The following is a 20,743-nucleotide window of genomic DNA, read 5'->3' as shown; positions in this document are numbered from 1 at the left end:
TGGTGGTGGTCCACTGGGATACTGGTGGTGGTCCACTGGGATACTGGTGGTGGTCCACTACTGGTGGTGGGATACTGGTGGTGGTCCACTGGGATACTGGTGGTGGTCCACTGGGATACTGGTGGTGGTCCACTGGGATACTGGTGGTGGTCCACTGGGATACTGGTGGTGGTCCACTGGGATACTGGTGGTGGTCCACTGGGATACTGGTGGTGGTCCACTGGGATCCACTGGTGGTGGTCCACTGGGTGGTACTGGTGGTGGTCCACTGGGATACTGGTGGTGGTCCACTGGGATACTGGTGGTGGTCCACTGGGGATACTGGTGGTGGTCCACTGGGATACTGGTGGTGGTCCACTGGGATACTGGTGGTGGTCCACGGAGGATGGTGGTGGTGGTCCACTGAGGATACTGGTGGTGATCAGCGCGGGATACTGGTGGTGGTCCACTGGGATACTGGTGGTGGTCCACTGGGGATACTGGTGGTGGTCCACTGGGATACTGGTGGTGGTCCACTGGGGATACTGGTGGTGGTCCACTGGGATACTGGTGGTGGTCCACTGGGATACTGGTGGTGGTCCACTGGGATACTGGTCGTGGTCCACTGGGATACTGGTGGTGGTCCACTGGGATACACTGGGGATACTGGGTGGTGGTCCACTGGGATACTGGTGGTGGTCCACTGGGATACTGGTGGTGGTCCACTGGGATACTGGTGGTGGTCCACTGGGATACTGGTGGTGGTCCACTGGGATACTGGTGGTGGTCCACTGGGATACTGGTGGTGGTCCACTGGGATACTGGTGGTGGTCCACTGGGGATACTGGTGGTGGTCCACTGGGATACTGGTGGTGGTCCACTGGGATACTGGTGGTGGTCCACTGGGATACTGGTGGTGGTCCACTGGGATACTGGTGGTGGTCCACTGGGATACTGGTGGTGGTCCACTGGGATACTGGTGGTGGTCCACTGGGATACTGGTGGTGGTCCACTGGGATACTGGTGGTGGTCCACTGGGATACTGGTGGTGGTCCACTGGGATACTGGTGGTGGTCCACTGGGATACTGGTGGTGGTCCACTGGGATACTGGTGGTGGTCCACTGGGATACTGGTGGTGGTCCACTGGGATACTGGTGGTGGTCCACTGGGATACTGGTGGTGGTCCACTGGGATACTGGTGGTGGTCCACTGGGATACTGGTGGTGGTCCACTGGGATACTGGTGGTGGTCCACTGGGATACTGGTGGTGGTCCACTGGGGATACTGGTGGTGGTCCACTGGGATACTGGTGGTGGTCCACTGGGATACTGGTGGTGGTCCACTGGGATACTGGTGGTGGTCCACTGGGATACTGGTGGTGGTCCACTGGGATACTGGTGGTGGTCCACTGGGATACTGGTGGTGGTCCACTGGGATACTGGTGGTGGTCCACTGGGGATACTGGTGGTGGTCCACTGGGATACTGGTGGTGGTCCACTGGGATACTGGTGGTGGTCCACTGGGATACTGGTGGTGGTCCACTGGGATACTGGTGGTGGTCCACTGGGGGTCCATACTGGTGGTGGTCCACTGGGATACTGGTGGTGGTCCACTGGGATACTGGTGGTGGTCCACTGGGATACTGGTGGTGGTCCACTGGGATACTGGTGGTGGTCCACTGGGATACTGGTGGTGGTCCACTGGGATACTGGTGGTGGTCCACTGGGATACTGGTGGTGGTCCACTGGGATACTGGTGGTGGTCCACTGGGATACTGGTGGTGGTCCACTGGGATACTGGGTGGTCCACTGGGTACTGGGTGGTCCACTGGGATACTGGTGGTGGTCCACTGGGATACTGGTGGTGGTCCACTGGGATACTGGTGGTGGTCCACTGGGATACTGGTGGTGGTCCACTGGGATACTGGTGGTGGTCCACTGGGATACTGGTGGTGGTCCACTGGGATACTGGTGGTGGTCCACTGGGATACTGGTGGTGGTCCACTGGGATACTGGTGGTGGTCCACTGGGATACTGGTGGTGGTCCACTGGGATACTGGTGGTCCACTGGGATACTGGTGGTCCACTGGGATACTGGTGGTGGTCCACTGGGATACTGGTGGTGGTCCACTGGGATACTGGTGGTGGTCCACTGGGATACTGGTGGTGGTCCACTGGGATACTGGTGGTGGTCCACTGGGATACTGGTGGTGGTCCACTGGGATACTGGTGGTGGTCCACTGGGGATACTGGTGGTGGTCCACTGGGATACTGGTGGTGGTCCACTGGGATACTGGTGGTGGTCCACTGGGATACTGGTGGTGGTCCACTGGGATACTGGTGGTGGTCCACTGGGATACTGGTGGTGGTCCACTGGGATACTGGTGGTGGTCCACTGGGATACTGGTGGTGGTCCACTGGGATACTGGTGGTGGTCCACTGGGATACTGGTGGTGGTCCACTGGGATACTGGTGGTGGTCCACTGGGATACTGGTGGTGGTCCACTGGGATACTGGTGGTGGTCCACTGGGATACTGGTGGTGGTCCACTGGGATACTGGTGGTGGTCCACTGGGATACTGGTGGTGGTCCACTGGGGATACTGGTGGTGGTCCACTGGGATACTGGTGGTGGTCCACTGGGATACTGGTGGTGGTCCACTGGGATACTGGTGGTGGTCCACTGGGGATACTGGTGGTGGTCCACTGGGATACTGGTGGTGGTCCACTGGGATACTGGTGGTGGTCCACTGGGATACTGGTGGTGGTCCACTGGGATACTGGTGGTGGTCCACTGGGATACTGGTGGTGGTCCACTGGGATACTGGTGGTGGTCCACTGGGATACTGGTGGTGGTCCACTGGGGATACTGGTGGTGGTCCACTGGGATACTGGTGGTGGTCCACTGGGATACTGGTGGTGGTCCACTGGGGGTACTGGTGGTGGTCCACTGGGATACTGGTGGTGGTCCACTGGGATACTGGTGGTGGTCCACTGGGATACTGGTGGTGGTCCACTGGGATACTGGTGGTGGTCCACTGGGATACTGGTGGTGGTCCACTGGGGATACTGGTGGTGGTCCACTGGGATACTGGTGGTGGTCCACTGGGATACTGGTGGTGGTCCACTGGGATACTGGTGGTGGTCCACTGGGGATACTGGTGGTGGTCCACTGGGATACTGGTGGTGGTCCACTGGGATACTGGTGGTGGTCCACTGGGATACTGGTGGTGGTCCACTGGGATACTGGTGGTGGTCCACTGGGATACTGGTGGTGGTCCACTGGGGGGATACTGGTGGTGGTCCACTGGGATACTGGTGGTGGTCCACTGGGATACTGGTGGTGGTCCACTGGGATACTGGTGGTGGTCCACTGGGATACTGGTGGTGGTCCACTGGGATACTGGTGGTGGTCCACTGGGATACTGGTGGTGGTCCACTGGGATACTGGTGGTGGTCCACTGGGATACTGGTGGTGGTCCACTCCTGGTGGTGGTCCACTGGGATACTGGTGGTGGTCCACTGGGATACTGGTGGTGGTCCACTGGGGATACTGGTGGTGGTCCACTGGGATACTGGTGGTGGTCCACTGGGTTACTGGTGGTGGTCCACTGGGTCCACTGGGATACTGGTGGTGGTCCACTGGGATACTGGTGGTGGTCCACTGGGATACTGGTGGTGGTCCACTGGGATACTGGTGGTGGTCCACTGGGATACTGGTGGTGGTCCACTGGGATACTGGTGGTGGTCCACTGGGATACTGGTGGTGGTCCACTGGGATACTGGTGGTGGTCCACTGGGATACTGGTGGTGGTCCACTGGGATACTGGTGGTGGTCCACTGGGATACTGGTGGTGGTCCACTGGGATACTGGTGGTGGTCCACTGGGATACTGGTGGTGGTCCACTGGGTGGTACTGGTGGTGGTCCACTGGGGATACTGGTGGTGGTCCACTGGGGGGTCCACTGGGATACTGGTGGTGGTCCACTGGGATACTGGTGGTGGTCCACTGGGATACTGGTGGTGGTCCACTGGGATACTGGTGGTGGTCCACTGGGGATACTGGTGGTGGTCCACTGGGTTACTGGTGGTGGTCCACTGGGATACTGGTGGTGGTCCACTGGGATACTGGTGGTGGTGGTGGTCCACTGGGATACTGGTGGTGGTCCACTGGGATACTGGTGGTGGTCCACTGGGATACTGGTGGTGGTCCACTGGGATACTGGTGGTGGTCCACTGGGATACTGGTGGTGGTCCACTGGGATACTGGTGGTGGTCCACTGGGATACTGGTGGTGGTCCACTGGGATACTGGTGGTGGTCCACTGGGATACTGGTGGTGGTCCACTGGGATACTGGTGGTGGTCCACTGGGATACTGGTGGTGGTCCACTGGGATACTGGTGGTGGTCCACTGGGATACTGGTGGTGGTCCACTGGGATACTGGTGGTGGTCCACTGGGATACTGGTGGTGGTCCACTGGGATACTGGTGGTGGTCCACTGGGATACTGGTGGTGGTCCACTGGGATACTGGTGGTGGTCCACTGGGATACTGGTGGTGGTCCACTGGGATACTGGTGGTGGTCCACTGGGATACTGGTGGTGGTCCACTGGGATACTGGTGGTGGTCCACTGGGGATACTGGTGGTGGTCCACTGGGATACTGGTGGTGGTCCACTGGGATACTGGTGGTGGTCCACTGGGGATACTGGTGGTGGTCCACTGGGATACTGGTGGTGGTCCACTGGGATACTGGTGGTGGTCCACTGGGATACTGGTGGTGGTCCACTGGGATACTGGTGGTGGTCCACTGGGATACTGGTGGTGGTCCACTGGGATACTGGTGGTGGTCCACTGGGGATACTGGTGGTGGTCCACTGGGATACTGGTGGTGGTCCACTGGGATACTGGTGGTGGTCCACTGGGATACTGGTGGTGGTCCACTGGGATACTGGTGGTGGTCCACTGGGATACTGGTGGTGGTCCACTGGGGGTGGTGGTCCACTGGGATACTGGTGGTGGTCCACTACTGGTGGTGGTCCACTGGGATACTGGTGGTGGTCCACTGGGATACTGGTGGTGGTCCACTGGGATACTGGTGGTGGTCCACTGGGATACTGGTGGTGGTCCACTGGGATACTGGTGGTGGTCCACTGGGATACTGGTGGTGGTCCACTGGGATACTGGTGGTGGTCCACTGGGATACTGGTGGTGGTCCACTGGGATACTGGTGGTGGTCCACTGGGATACTGGTGGTGGTCCACTGGGATACTGGTGGTGGTCCACTGGGATACTGGTGGTGGTCCACTGGGATACTGGTGGTGGTCCACTGGGATACTGGTGGTGGTCCACTGGGATACTGGTGGTGGTCCACTGGGATACTGGTGGTGGTCCACTGGGATACTGGTGGTGGTCCACTGGGATACTGGTGGTGGTCCACTGGGATACTGGTGGTGGTCACACTGGGTGGTCCACTGGGGTGGGTGGTCCACTGGGATACTGGTGGTGGTCCACTGGGATACTGGTGGTGGTCCACTGGGATACTGGTGGTGGTCCACTGGGATACTGGTGGTGGTCCACTGGGATACTGGTGGTGGTCCACTGGGATACTGGTGGTGGTCCACTGGGATACTGGTGGTGGTCCACTGGGTTACTGGTGGTGGTCCACTGGGATACTGGTGGTGGTCCACTGGGATACTGGTGGTGGTCCACTGGGATACTGGTGGTGGTCCACTGGGACTGGTGGTGGTCCACTGGGATACTGGTGGTCCACTGGGATACTGGTGGTGGTCCACTGGGATACTGGTGGTGGTCCACTGGGGGTGGTGGTCCACTGGGTGGTGGTCCACTGGGATACTGGTGGTGGTCCACTGGGGGTGGTACTGGTGGTGGTCCACTGGGATACTGTGGTGGTCCACTGGGATACTGGTGGTGGTCCACTGGGGTTACTGGTGGTGGTCCACTGGGATACTGGTGGTGGTCCACTGGGATACTGGTGGTGGTCCACTGGGAGACAACATTGTGTTGGTACTGGTGGTGGTCCACTGGGTACAGAAGTCACTGGGTGGTGGTCCACTGGGGATACAGAGGCAAGATTGGTTGGTCCACTGGTGGAGTACTGGTACTGGTAAGTGGAGGCAGTCCACTGTTGGTACTGAAGGCAGGCTGGTGGGTTGGAGAGGCACAGAGGCAACATTGTGTTGGTACTGAAGGCAGGCTGACTGGAGGCAGTGAGGCAGAGACAACATTGTGTTGGTACTGAAGGCAGGCTGAGGCAGAGGCAGAGGCAACATTGTGTTGGTACTGAAGGCAGGCTGACTGGAGGCAGTGAGGCAGAGGCAACATTGTGTTGGTACTGAAGGCAGGCTGAGGCAGAGGCAGAGGCAACATTGTGTTGGTACTGAAGGCAGGCTGAGTGGAGTCAGAGACAACATTGTGTTGGTACTGAAGGCAGGCTAAGTGGAGGCAGTGAGGCAGAGACAACATTGTGTTGGTACTGAAGGCAGGCTGAGTGGAGGCAGTGAGGCAGAGACAACATTGTGTTGGTACTGAAGGCAGGCTGAGGCAGAGGCAGAGGCAACATTGTGTTGGTACTGAAGGCAGGCTGACTGGAGGCAGTGAGGCAGAGGCAACATTGTGTTGGTACTGAAGGCAGGCTGAGGCAGAGGCAACATTGTGTTGGTACTGAGGGCAGGCTAAGTGGAGGCAGTGAGGCAGAGGCAACATTGTGTTGGTACTGAGGGCAGGCTAAGTGGAGGCAGTGAGGCAGAGGCAACATTGTGTTGGTACTGAAGGCAGGCTGAGGCAGAGGCAGAGGCAACATTGTGTTGGTACTGAAGGCAGGCTGAGTGGAGTCAGAGACAACATTGTGTTGGTACTGAAGGCAGGCTGAGTGGAGGCAGTGAGGCAGAGGCAACATTGTGTTGGTACTGAAGGCAGGCTGAGGCAGAGGCAACATTGTGTTGGTACTGAAGGCAGGCTAAGTGGAGGCAGTGAGGCAGAGGCAACATTGTGTTGGTACTGAAGGCAGGCTGACTGGAGGCAGTGAGGCAGAGGCAACATTGTGTTGGTACTGAAGGCAGGCTGAGGCAGAGGCAACATTGTGTTGGTACTGAGGGCAGGCTAAGTGGAGGCAGTGAGGCAGAGGCAACATTGTGTTGGTACTGAAGGCAGGCTAAGTGGAGTCAGAGACAACATTGTGTTGGTACTGAAGGCAGGCTGAGGCAGAGGTAACATTGTGTTGGTACTGAAGGCAGGCTGACTGGAGGCAGTGAGGCAGAGGCAACATTGTGTTGGTACTGAAGGCAGGCTGAGGCAGAGGCAGTGAGGCAGAGGGAATCTTGCGTGAGCTGTCTCATCAAGGTTGCAGAGACCCTGGACATGCAGGCATATTCACCAATGTATGAACACACACACACACACACACACACACACACACACACACACACACACACACACACACACACACACACACACACACACACACACACACACACACACACACACACACACACACACACACACACACTAACGCTCTTCTACAGTGGCGAAGCAGTCTTTTTGCCCAGCCTCTCATCTCTTACCCCTCTCCATCTCTCCATCTCCTCCTCCATCATTCCACCATATCTCTATCCCCTCTTACCCCTCTCCATCTCCTCTCCTCCACCTCCTCTTCTCCACCATTCCTCCTTCTCCTCTCCTACCCCTCTCCATCTCCTCTCCTCCATCATTCCACCATGTCTCTATCCCTCTCCATCTCCTCTCCTCCACCTCCTCTTCTCCACCATTCCTCCTTCTCCTCTCCTACCCCTCTCCATCTCCTCTCCTCCATCATTCCACCATGTCTCTATCCTCTCCTACCCCTCTCCATCTCCTCTCCTCCATCATTCCACCATGTCTCTATCCCCTCTCCATCTCCTCTCCTCCACCTCCTCTCCTCCACCATATCTCTATCCCCTCCTACCCCTCTCCATCTCCTCTCCTCCACCTCCTCTCCTCCACCATTCCTCCTTCTCCTCTCCTACCCCTCTCCATCTCCTCTCCTCCATCATTCCACCATGTCTCTATCCTCTCCTACCCCTCTCCATCTCCTCTCCTCCATCATTCCACCATGTCTCTATCCCCTCTCCATCTCCTCATCTCCTTCACCCATCTCTCCATCACCTCTCTTCCACCCATTCGTCCAACTCTCCATCTCATCTCCTACCCCTCTCCATCTCTCCATCTCCTCTCTTCTACCCATCTCTCAATTTTGCATGTCCTCTCTTCTACCCATTCCCCCACCCATCTCTACATCTCCTATCTTCCCCCCATTCCTCCATCTCATCTCCTACCCCTCTCCATCTCTCCATCTCCTCTCTTCCACCCATTTCTCCATCTCTCCTTCTCCTCTCTTCCACCCATTCCTCCATCTCATATCGTACCCCTCTCCATCTCTCCATCTCCTCTCCTCCACTCTCTCTCTATCTCCTCTCCTCCACCCTCTTCTCTCCTCCACCCATTCCCCCATCTCTCCATCTCATCTCCTACGCCTCTCCATCTCTCCACCTCCTCTCCTCCACCTATCTCTCCATTGCCTCCGCGCATCTCTCCATATCCTCTCCTCCTTCCATCTCTCATTAACTCTTCTCCACCCATCTCTCCATCTCCTCCACCCACCCATCTCTCCATCTCCTCCACCCATCTCTCCCTGATGTCTCCTAGCAACAACAGTCTTCCCTCTGCTACGGGCCCCAGCTGCCTCTTAAATCACACTCACACACACAAATAAAATACAATTCTATTTGTCACATCCGTCATATACAACAGGTGTAGACTTTACTGTGAAATGCTGACTTATGAGCCCTGTACCCAACAAGACAGAGTTATTGTTAACATAAATAGAGACGCAACATGCAACAATATTTGACTGAGTTACAGTTCATATGAGGAAATTTGTTAATAAAGATAAAAAATGTTTTAGGTCCTAATCTATGGATTTCACATGACTGGGAATACAGATATGAATCTGTTGATCACAGAAACATAAAAAATAAATGCATGTCAACTGCACGCTCCCTCAAAACCTGAGACATCTGTGGAGTTGTGTTGTGTGACAAAACTGCACATTTTAGAAAGGTATTTTATTGTCCCCAGTACAAGGTGCACCTGTGTAATGATCATGCCATTTTCAGCTTCTTGATATTGCCTCACCTGTCAGGTGGACGGGTTATCTTGGCAAAGGAGAGATGCTCGCTGACAGGGATGCAACCAAATTTGTGCACAAAATTTAAGAGAAATAGGCTTTTTATTCTGGGATCTTTTATTTCAGCTGAGGAAACATGGGACCGATATTTTACATGTTGCGTTGATGTTTTTTGTTCAGTGTAACTTCGAAATGCTGACTGCCTCAACTCAGTTTCAAGGTGGGTCCTTCACTCTCTGGTCTTGTGATCATTTGATCTGAGCGAACCGTGACAGAATCAAGCCTTAAGACATGAACGTTAATTACCCTTCATTATATTCGTCAAACATGACTGGCGTTTAGCCTATATTTATGTAATTAAAGTCTCAGTAAAATGGAAAACATCACATGCTGTGAGTTGGTGAGTTGGTGAAACAAGGTGCAACGTTTAATTAAACAACTAAACAAGTAACGAGACAAATTCATAACGCTACACGCCAGTAAATGAGAACAATACTCAACTGGTGAGGAAACATAAGGGACCGACCTATAAAGTGGAGGTAATGATGTCCAGGATGTGAGCCATAATGATTAACAGGTGCGTGTAATGATACGTGCCAGGTGAGTGTAATGATATGTGCCAGGTGCGTGTAATGATAAGTGCCAGGTGCGTGTAACGATAAGTGCCAGGTGCGTGTAATGATAAGTGCCAGGTGTGCGTAATGATGAATCCCAGGTCCGGTGGTTAGTATTCTGGTGACGCCGGAGGGGGGCAGTAGAAGATGTGACACTTACACTATGACATGAGGCTGTAGCCAATATGCATATTACCTACATATGTATTCACCCCCATTGCTATGAATCCTCTAAATTAGATCTGGTGCAACCAATTACCTTCAGAAGTCACATAATTAGTTGAATAAAGTCAACCTGGGTGCAATCTAAGTGTCACATGATCTTAGTATATATACACCTGTTCTGAAAGGCCCCAGAGTCTAAGCAAGGGGCACCATGAAGACCAAGGAGCTCTCCTAACAGGTCAGGGACACAGTTGTGGAGTAGTGCAGATCAGGGTTGGGTTATCAAAAAATATTTGAACAATCCACAGAGAACCATTAGTCTCAAGATTTTGCTCACCCGAGGTTGAGTATCTCATGATAACATCCCACGGAGAACCAATAAATCCATTATGAAAAAATGGATAGAATATGGCACCACAGCAAACCTGCCAAGAGAGGACCGCCCACCAAAACTCACGGACCAGGCAATGAGTGCTTTAATCAGAGGCAACAAAGAGACCAAAGATAACCCTGAAGGAGCTGCAAAGCTCCACACTGGAGATTGGAGTATCTTTCCATAGGACCACTTTAAGCCGTACACTCCACAGAACTGGGCTTTATGGAAAGTGGCCAGATAAAATCCATTGCCAAAATAAACAAAATAAACAAACGTGTTTGGTGTTCACCAAAATGCCTGTGGGAAACTCCCCAAACATATGGAAGAAGGTACTCTGGTCAGATGAGACTAAAATTGAGCTTTTTGGCCATCAAGGCGCAAATCCAACACCTCTCATCACCCCGAGAATCTCATCCCCGCAGTGAAGCATGGTGGTGGCAGCATCATGCTGGGGGATGTTTTTAATCGGCAAGGACTGGGAAACTGGTCAGAAGGAATGATGGATGGCAGTGAAATTCTAAAAACAGGGAAATTCTTGAGGGAAAACTGTTTGTCTTCCAGAGATTTGAGACTGGGACGAAAGTTTGCCTTCCAGCAGGACAATGACCCTAAGTGTACTGCTAAAGCAACACTCAAGTGGTTTATGGGGAAACATTTAAATGTCTTGGAATGGCCTGGTCAAAGCCCAAACCTCAATCCAATTGAGAATCAGTGGTATGACTTAATAAAGATTGCTGTACACCAGCAGAAGCCATCCAACTTGAAGGAGCTGGAGCAGTTTTGCCTTGAAGAATGGGCAAGAATCCCAGGTCTTGGAATTGGAAAACATCCCAGTAGCTAGATGTGCCAAGCTTATAGAGACATAACCCAATTTGTTGTCTTATTTATTGTTTGCTTCACAATAAAGACAATGTTGCATCTTCAAAGCGGTAGGAATATTGTGTAAATCAAATGATACAAACACCCCAAAATACAACCTTATTCCTGGTTGTAAAGCAAGAAAAAAAGGGAGGGTGAATACTTTCTCAAGTCACTGTATATTTCCTGGTGGGTTACCTGTTGGTATAGTGGGTTACCTGGTGGTATATTGGGTTACCTGGTGGTATAGTGGGTTACCTGGTGGTATATTGGGTTACCTGGTGGTATAGTGGGTTACCTTGTGGTATAGTGGGTTACCTGGTGGTATAGTGGGTTTCCTGGTGGTATAGTGGGTTACCTGGTGGTATAGTGGGTTACTTGGGTTTCCTGGTGGTATAGTGGGTTACTTGGTGGTATAGTGGGTTACCTGGTGGTATAGTGGGTTTCCTGGTGGTATAGTGGGTTACCTGGTGGTATAGTGGGTTACTTGGGTTACCTGGTGGTATAGTGGGTTACCTGGTGGTATAGTGGGTTTCCTGGTGGTATAGTGGGTTACCTGGTGGTATAGTGGGTTTCCTGGTGGTATAGTGGGTTACCTGGTGGTATAGTGGGTTACCTGGTGGTATAGTGGGTTACCTGGTGGTATAGTGGGTTTCCTGGTGGTATAGTGGGTTACCTGGTGGTATAGTGGGTTACCTGGGTTTCCTGGTGGTATAGTGGGTTACTTGGTGGTATAGTGGGTTACCTGGTGGTATAGTGGGTTTCCTGGTGGTATAGTGGGTTACCTGGTGGTATAGTGGGTTACTTGGGTTACCTGGTGGTATAGTGGGTTACCTGGTGGTATAGTGGGTTTCCTGGTGGTATAGTGGGTTACCTGGTGGTATAGTGGGTTTCCTGGTGGTATAGTGGGTTACCTGGTGGTATAGTGGGTTACCTGGTGGTATAGTGGGTTACCTGTTGGTATAGTGGGTTACCTGGTGGTATAGTGGGTTACCTGGTGGTATATTGGGTTACCTGGTGGTATAGTGGGTTACCTTGTGGTATAGTGGGTTACCTGGTGGTATAGTGGGTTTCCTGGTGGTATAGTGGGTTACCTGGTGGTATAGTGGGTTACTTGGGTTTCCTGGTGGTATAGTGGGTTACTTGGTGGTATAGTGGGTTACCTGGTGGTATAGTGGGTTTCCTGGTGGTATAGTGGGTTACTTGGGTTACCTGGTGGTATAGTGGGTTACCTGGTGGTATAGTGGGTTTCCTGGTGGTATAGTGGGTTACCTGGTGGTATAGTGGGTTTCCTGGTGGTATAGTGGGTTACCTGGTGGTATAGTGGGTTTCCTGGTGGTATAGTGGGTTACCTGGTGGTATAGTGGGTTACCTGGTGGTATAGTGGGGTACCTGGTGGTATAGTGGGTTTCCTGGTGGTATAGTGGGTTACCTGGTGGTATAGTGGGTTACCTGGTGGTATAGTAAGTTACCTGGTGGTATAGTGGGTTTCCTGGTGGTATAGTGGGTTACTTGGTGGTATAGTGGGATTCCTGATGGTATAGTGGGTTACCTGGTGGTATAGTGGGTTACTTGGGTTACCTGGTGGTATAGTGGGTTACCTGGTGGTATAGTGGGTTTCCTGGTGGTATAGTGGGTTACCTGGTGGTATAGTGGGTTTCCTGGTGGTATAGTGGGTTACCTGGTGGTATAGTGGGTTTCCTGGTGGTATAGTGGGTTACCTGGTGGTATAGTGGGTTACCTGGTGGTATAGTGGGGTACCTGGTGGTATAGTGGGTTTCCTGGTGGTATAGTGGGTTACCTGGTGGTATAGTGGGTTACCTGGTGGTATAGTAAGTTACCTGGTGGTATAGTGGGTTTCCTGGTGGTATAGTGGGTTACTTGGTGGTATAGTGGGATTCCTGATGGTATAGTGGGTTACCTGGTGGTATAGTGGGTTACCTGGTGGTATAGTGGGTTTCCTGGTGGTATAGTGGTTTTCCTGGGTTACCTGGTGGTATAGTGGGTTACCTGGTGGTATAGTGGGTTACCTGGTGGTATAGTGGGTTCCCTGGTGGTATAGTGGGTTAGCTGGTGGTATAGTGGGTTACCTGGTGGTATAGTGGGGTACCTGGTGGTATAGTGGGTTACCTGGTGGTATAGTGGGTTACCTGGTGGTATAGTGGGGTACCTGGTGGTATGGTGGGTTACCTGGTGGTATAGTGGGTTACCTGGTGGTATAGTGGGTTACCTGGTGGTATAGTGGGTTTCCTGGGTTCCCTGGTGGTATAGTGGGTTAGCTGGGTTCCCTGGTGGTATAGTGGTTTTCCTGGGTTACCTGGTGGTATAGTGGGTTTCCTGGGTTACCTGGTGGTATAGTGGGTTAGCTGGGTTACCTGGTGGTATAGTGGGTTAGCTGGGTTTCCTGGTGGTATTGTGGGTTTCCTGGGTTACCTGGTGGTATAGTGGGTTAGCTGGGTTTCCTGGTGGTATAGTGGGTTACCTGGTGGTATAGTGGGTTACCTGGTGGTATAGTGGGTTACCTGGTGGTATGGTGGGTTACCTGGTGGTAAAGTAGATTTATCGGTGGTATAGCAGACGTTGCCATTGGCTGCAGAATGGAATTAAAGACGTTTTACGGCAAAGTGCATAAGTAAAAATACTTTATAGTACTACTTAAGTTGTGTTTTTTGGATTAACTGGACTTTACTATACTATTTCTTTACTATTCCTTTCACGTTCCTAAAGACAATAATGTACTTCTTACTCCATACATTTTCCCTGACACCCAAAGTGCCTGTTTGAAGCAGGACAGGAAAATGGTCCAAATCACGAACATATCAAGAGAACATCCCTGGTCATCTCTACTACCTCTAATCTGGAGGACTCACTAAACAGAGAACATCCCTGGTCATCCCTACTGCCTCTGATCTGGAGGACTCACTAAACAGAGAACATCCCTGGTCATCCCTACTGCCTCTGATCTGGAGGACTCACTAAACAGAGAACATCCCTGGTCATCCCTACTGCCTCTGATCTGGAGGACTCACTAAACAGAGAACATCCCTGGTCATCTCTACTGCCTCTGATCTGGAGGACTCACTAAACAGAGAACATCCCTGGTCATCCCTACTGCCTCTGATCTGGAGGACTCACTAAACACAGAACATCCCTGGTCATCCCTAATGTCTCTGATCTGGAGGACTCACTAAACAGAGAACATCCCTGGTCATCCCTACTGCCTCTGATCTGGAGGACTCACTAAACAGAGAACATCCCTGGTCATCCCTACTGCCTCTGATCTGGAGGACTCACTAAACAGAGAACATCCCTGGTCATCCCTACTGCCTCTGATCTGGAGGACTCACTAAACAGAGAACATCCCTGGTCATCCCTACTGCCTCTGATCTGGAGGACTCACTAAACAGAGAACATCCCTGGTCGTCCCTACTGTCTCTGACCTGGAGGACTCACTAAACAGAGAACATCCCTACTGCCTCTGATCTGGAGGACTCACTAAACAGAGAACATCCCTGGTCATCTCTACTGCCTCTGATCTGGAGGACTCACTAAACAGAGAACATCCCTGGTCATCCCTACTGCCTCTGATCTGGAGGACTCACTAAACAGAGAACATCCCTGGTCATCCCTACTGCCTCTGACCTGGAGGACTCACTAAATACACACGCTTAGTTTGTAAATGATGTCTGAGAGTTGGAGTGTTCCCCTGGCTATCTGTAAATGATGTCTGAGAGTTGGAGTGTGCCCATGGCTATCTGTAAATGATGTCTGAGTGTTGGAGTGTACCCCTGGCTATCTGTAAATGATGTCTGAGTGTTGGAGTGTTCCCTGGCTATCTGTAAATGATGTCTGAGAGTTGGAGTGTACCCTGGCTATCTGTAAATTATGTCTGAGTGTTGGAGTGTACCCCTGGCTATCTGTAAATGATGTCTGAGTGTTGGAGTGTTCCCCTGGCTATCTGTAAATGATGTCTGAGAGTTGGAGTGTGCCCATGGCTATCTGTAAATGATGTCTGAGTGTTGGAGTGTACCCCTGGCTATCTGTAAATGATGTCTGAGTGTTGGAGTGTACCCCTGGCTATCTGTAAATGATGTCTGAGTGTTGGAGTGTTCCCCTGGCTATCTGTAAATGATGTCTGAGTGTTGGAGTGTTCCCCTGGCTATCTGTAAATGATGTCTGAATATTGGAGTGTTCCCCTGGCTATCTGTAAATGATGTCTGAATATTGGAGTGTTCCCCTTGCTAAAAACAAAACAAGAAAACCGTGCTGTCTGGTTTTCTTAATATAAGGAATTTGAAATTATTTATGCATTTACTTTTACTTTTGATACCTAAATATATTTAAAACGAAATACTTTTTTTGACTTTTAATCAGTATTTTACTGGGTGACTTTCACTTGAGTCATTTTTATAATGTTTCTAGACTTTTACTGAAATATGACAATTTGGTACTTTTTCTACCTCTGTTCTCCAGTATTTCTGTCCACTTTTTAGCCAGTAGTTCTGAAAGTAGAGCCGTATAAGCAGATTTGGGCCACCACATCTTTACCCTGCTGATTGTGCATCTTGCTAGCTGTCACTCAAAGGGTGAGTGACTACAACTCAAATTGCTAGGGGCAGTTGTCACATACACACAGTTGTCACACAAGCACACATACACACACACGACACACACACACACACACACACACACACACACACACACACACACACACACACACACACACACACACACACACACACACACACACACACACACACACACACACACACACACACACACACACACACGCACACACACAAGGCCAGCAGATACTCCAGACAGCATCCAATCAGAACCATGCAATTTTCTCCCCAAGCATGATTCTGGAACTGTGTCTGCAAGGCAGAGACGTATATACACACACACACACACACACACACACACACACACACACACACAAACCCACACCCACACACACACACGCGTACCTACCCACAAGCCGAGACACGGACGGACAGACAGACAGACAGACAGACAGACAGACAGACAGACAGACAGACAGACAGACAGACAGACAGACAGACAGACAGACAGACAGACAATGATGTAGACTGACTTATTCAATCCTCCAGTATTAGAAAATGTTAATTAATCCCACGGTCCAGAATAAGTCAATAGCTCAGACAGCCCTCAATAACTACAATGTTGAATACGTATACAAGGGAGCTTATTGATCCGCTTTGATCAATGTCAGCTGGTACAAAACCCTACTTTGATTACCAGCAGGTGATTTCCGTTAGGAGCAGAACAATTCCATGAAAATGTCATCGAATCCACAGGGATCAAGTGTAATATTGTGCACCAGTTAAATCAATAACTCACTGGATCATCTCACTGCAAGAATCACACGTCCCAAACCCTTCCCACTCAGCACGCTACGTCCACGGACGCCGAAATTATGGCCAATATCAGGTCCGTCGTGGGTCGTTATTTCACCCAAAATCAGTCATCCCAAATTGTTTAGTCTGTGCATTTTTGGTCCAATTTTACCGAAGATTAGCCTGACCTCTAGCTTGCTCTACTCATTGAAAACATGAGATCCACGAAAATAATCATAACCTATATTGATAAAAATTATGGGACTTAAAATATAATAAAATATTTATAACATATATGTACTTTTTTTTAAACCAGTTTAGCTTATGTCAAGAAGTTTTGACATAAGTAGAATTTATTTATATTTTTATTTATTTTTATCTTTTTGAAATATGACTGAAAACTGTAAACTTACGGAGAATTTAAACTGAATTTATTACAGTTTGTATTTTAACAACCTATTACTTCTGTGACATATACTGTGTGTGTGTGTGTGTGTGTGTGTGTGTGTGTGTGTGTGTGTGTGTGTGTGTGTGTGTGTGTGTGTGTGTGTGTGTGTGTGTGTGTGTGTGTGTGTGTGTGTGTGTGTGTGTGTGCATGTGCTTGCCCGAAAATGCAAATAAACTTGCAAATGCAGTTTAAAGATGAGAGCTGAGAATTTTCCTTTCCAGATTTGTTAGGCTGTGATTCACCTCACTTTATTGCTGAGTGACAACTGTCGTAGCTAGTTAGTGATGGTAATGTCATAACAGTGTCGTAACTATTAAGCAACCTTTCTGGAACCTGTCCTTTTAGAACCATGAACCTGTCCTTTTAGAACCATGAGCCTGTCCTTTTAGAACCATGAGCCTGTCCTTTTAGAACCATGAGCCTGTCCTTTTAGAACCATGAGCCTGTCCTTTTAGAACCATGAGCCTGTCCTTTTAGAACCATGAGCCTGTCCTTTTAGAACAGTCAGCCTGTCCTTTTAGAACCATGAGCCTGTCCTTTTAGAACCATGAGCCTGTCCTTTTAGAACCACGAGCCTGTCCTTTTAGAACCATGAGCCTGTCCTTTTAGAACCATGAGCCTGTCCTTTTAGAACCATGAGCCTGTCCTTTTAGAACCATGAGCCTGTCCTTTTAGAACCATGAGCCTGTCCTTTTAGAACCACGAGCCTGTCCTTTTAGAACCACGAGCCTGTCCTTTTAGAACCACGAGCCTGTCCTTTTAGAACCACGAGCCTGTCCTTTTAGAACCACGAGCCTGTCCTTTTAGAACCATGAGCCTGTCCTTTTAGAACCATGAGCCTGTCCTTTTAGAACCATGAGCCTGTCCTTTTAGAACCACGAGCCTGTCCTTTTAGAACCACGAGCCTGTCCTTTTAGAACCACGAGCCTGTCCTTTTAGAACCATGAGCCTGTTTTATGCTTTGTGTCACATGTTGTGTCCGTGCCAGTTATGTCTCTGTGTGGTTGTTGCTTTGTTTTCATCAGCTAGACTCCAGTTCCCACCATTCCTTTTGTGTGTTGTGGGTCTTTTGCCTAATAAGCTGGCGGAGGGTCATGTTGGCCTGCTACAAATGAAAACACACTACCATATTTTGTCCTTTAAATAATTGTGTCCAGACAAAAGAATGAAGGCAAAACAGTGCCCTATCTCCATTCATAATGGCATTTACAATTTACCACGTTAAAATGTTTTCATTTTATTGAGGTACTGAGATAACGTTTATTTACCTGTTTTGATGTGAAACACACTTTTGAGATTGAAGTTTACTCTGTTACCTTCATAGGAAAATAAACACACCAAATTCCTAGAATATTCATCATTTTATTTCAAATGTTTACTGGCATAATACATGATGAGTATTGGAACGACTAACTTGACCTCGAGGAGGACAATCTGCACCAAGATGGAAGCAAACTGAAGGTCACTGTGGCTCAGTAGCTGACTCACTTCCAGATGACTCACAAGATATATACTCAGTAGCTGACTCACTTCCAGATGACTCACAAGATATATACTCAGTAGCTGACTCACTTCCAGATGACTCACAAGATATATACTCAGTAGCTGACTCACTTCCAGATGACTCACAAGATATATACTCAGTAGCTGACTCACTTCCAGATGACTCACAAGATATATACTCAGGAGCTGACTCACTTCCAGATGACTCACAAGATATATACTCAGTAGCTGACTCACTTCCAGATGACTCACAAGATATATACTCAGGAGCTGACTCACTTCCAGATGACTCACAAGATATATACTCAGTAGCTGACTCACTTCCAGATAATATAATAATAATATATGCCATTTAGCAGACGCTTTTATCCAAAGCGACTTACAGTCATGTGTGCATACATTCTACGTATGGGATGACTCACAAGATATATACTCAGTAGCTGACTCACTTCCAGATGACTCACAAGATATATACTCAGTAGCTGACTCACTTCCAGATGACTCACAAGATATATACTCAGTAGCTGACTCACTTCCAGATGACTCACAAGATATATACTCAGGAGCTGACTCACTTCCAGATGACTCACAAGATATATACTCAGGAGCTGACTCACTTCCAGATGACTCACAAGATATATACTCAGGAGCTGACTCACTTCCAGATGACTCACAAGATATATACTCAGGAGCTGACTCACTTCCAGATGACTCACAAGAGATATACTCAGGAGCTGACTCACTTCCAGATGACTCACAAGAGATATACTCAGGAGCTGACTCAAGATTTTTGGTGTTGTTTTTGGGGGGGTTTTGGTGTTTTTTGGAGGTTTTTGTAATTCAGAGATCATCTGTTATCTGCCATGTGAGTGAATCAAACAACTTGAAATACACACACTCGAGACAAGTTGGGGGGGGGGGGGTATTCAAAGAGTAATTTGTTTTTTGATGCAGAGTTCTTCTTGAATCTTGCAGTGTGTTCCCTGGAAGGCATATCTGTAAATGAGGCCCTGAAAAAGGCTGGCCTGACACGTTCATTACATGTGAGGACACTTTGTCACTGGAGCTTAAAAAGGTATTATGGGACACGGTTGATCTGAAAAACCAAATCTACGTTTCCTCACCTGAGGGGTATGGTGCTGTTTGCAGATGTTTATGAAGAACTGCAGTACACAACATATCACTGCAATACACACCATATCACTGCAATACACACCATATCACTGCAATACACACCCTATCACTGCAATACACACCATATCACTGCAATACACACCATATCACTGCAATACACACCATATCACTGCAATACACAACATATCACTGCAGTACACAACATATCACTGCAATACACACCATATCACTGCAATACACACCATATCACTGCAATACACACCATATCACTGCAGTACACACCATAGCACTGCAATACACACCATATCACTGCAGTACACACCATATCACTGCAATACACACCATATCACTGCAATACACACCATATCACTGCAGTACACAACATATCACTGCAGTACACAACATATCACTGCAGTACACAATATATCACTGCAGTACACGCCATATCACTGCAGTACACAATATATCACTGCAGTACACACCATATCACTGCAATACACAACATATCACTGCAATACACAACATATCACTGCAGTACACACCATATCACTGCAGTACACAACATAGCACTGCAGTACACACCATATCACTGCAATACACACCATATCACTGCAGTACACACCATATCACTGCAATACACACCATATCACTGCAATACACAACATATCACTGCAGTACACAACATATCACTGCAGTACACAACATATCACTGCAGTACACACCATATCACTGCAATACACAACATATCACTGCAGTACACAACATATCACTGCAATACACAACATATCACTGCAGTACACAACATATCACTGCAATACACAACATATCACTGCAATACACAACATATCACTGCAGTACACAACATATCACTGCAGTACACACCATATCACTGCAATACACACCATATCAAATCAAATCAAATCAAATTTATTTATATAGCCCTTCGTACATCAGCTGATATCTCAAAGTGCTGTACAGAAACCCAGCCTAAAACCCCAAACAGCAAACAATGCAGGTGTAAAAGCACGGTGGCTAGGAAAAACTCCCTAGAAAGGCCAAAACCTAGGAAGAAACCTAGAGAGGAACCGGGCTATGTGGGGTGGCCAGTCCTCTTCTGGCTGTG

The sequence above is a fragment of the Oncorhynchus keta genome, chromosome 4 (genome assembly GCF_023373465.1).
Source record: "Oncorhynchus keta strain PuntledgeMale-10-30-2019 chromosome 4, Oket_V2, whole genome shotgun sequence".
Taxonomy (NCBI): Eukaryota; Metazoa; Chordata; class Actinopteri; order Salmoniformes; family Salmonidae; genus Oncorhynchus; species Oncorhynchus keta.
This window is presented reverse-complemented; position numbering follows the sequence as displayed.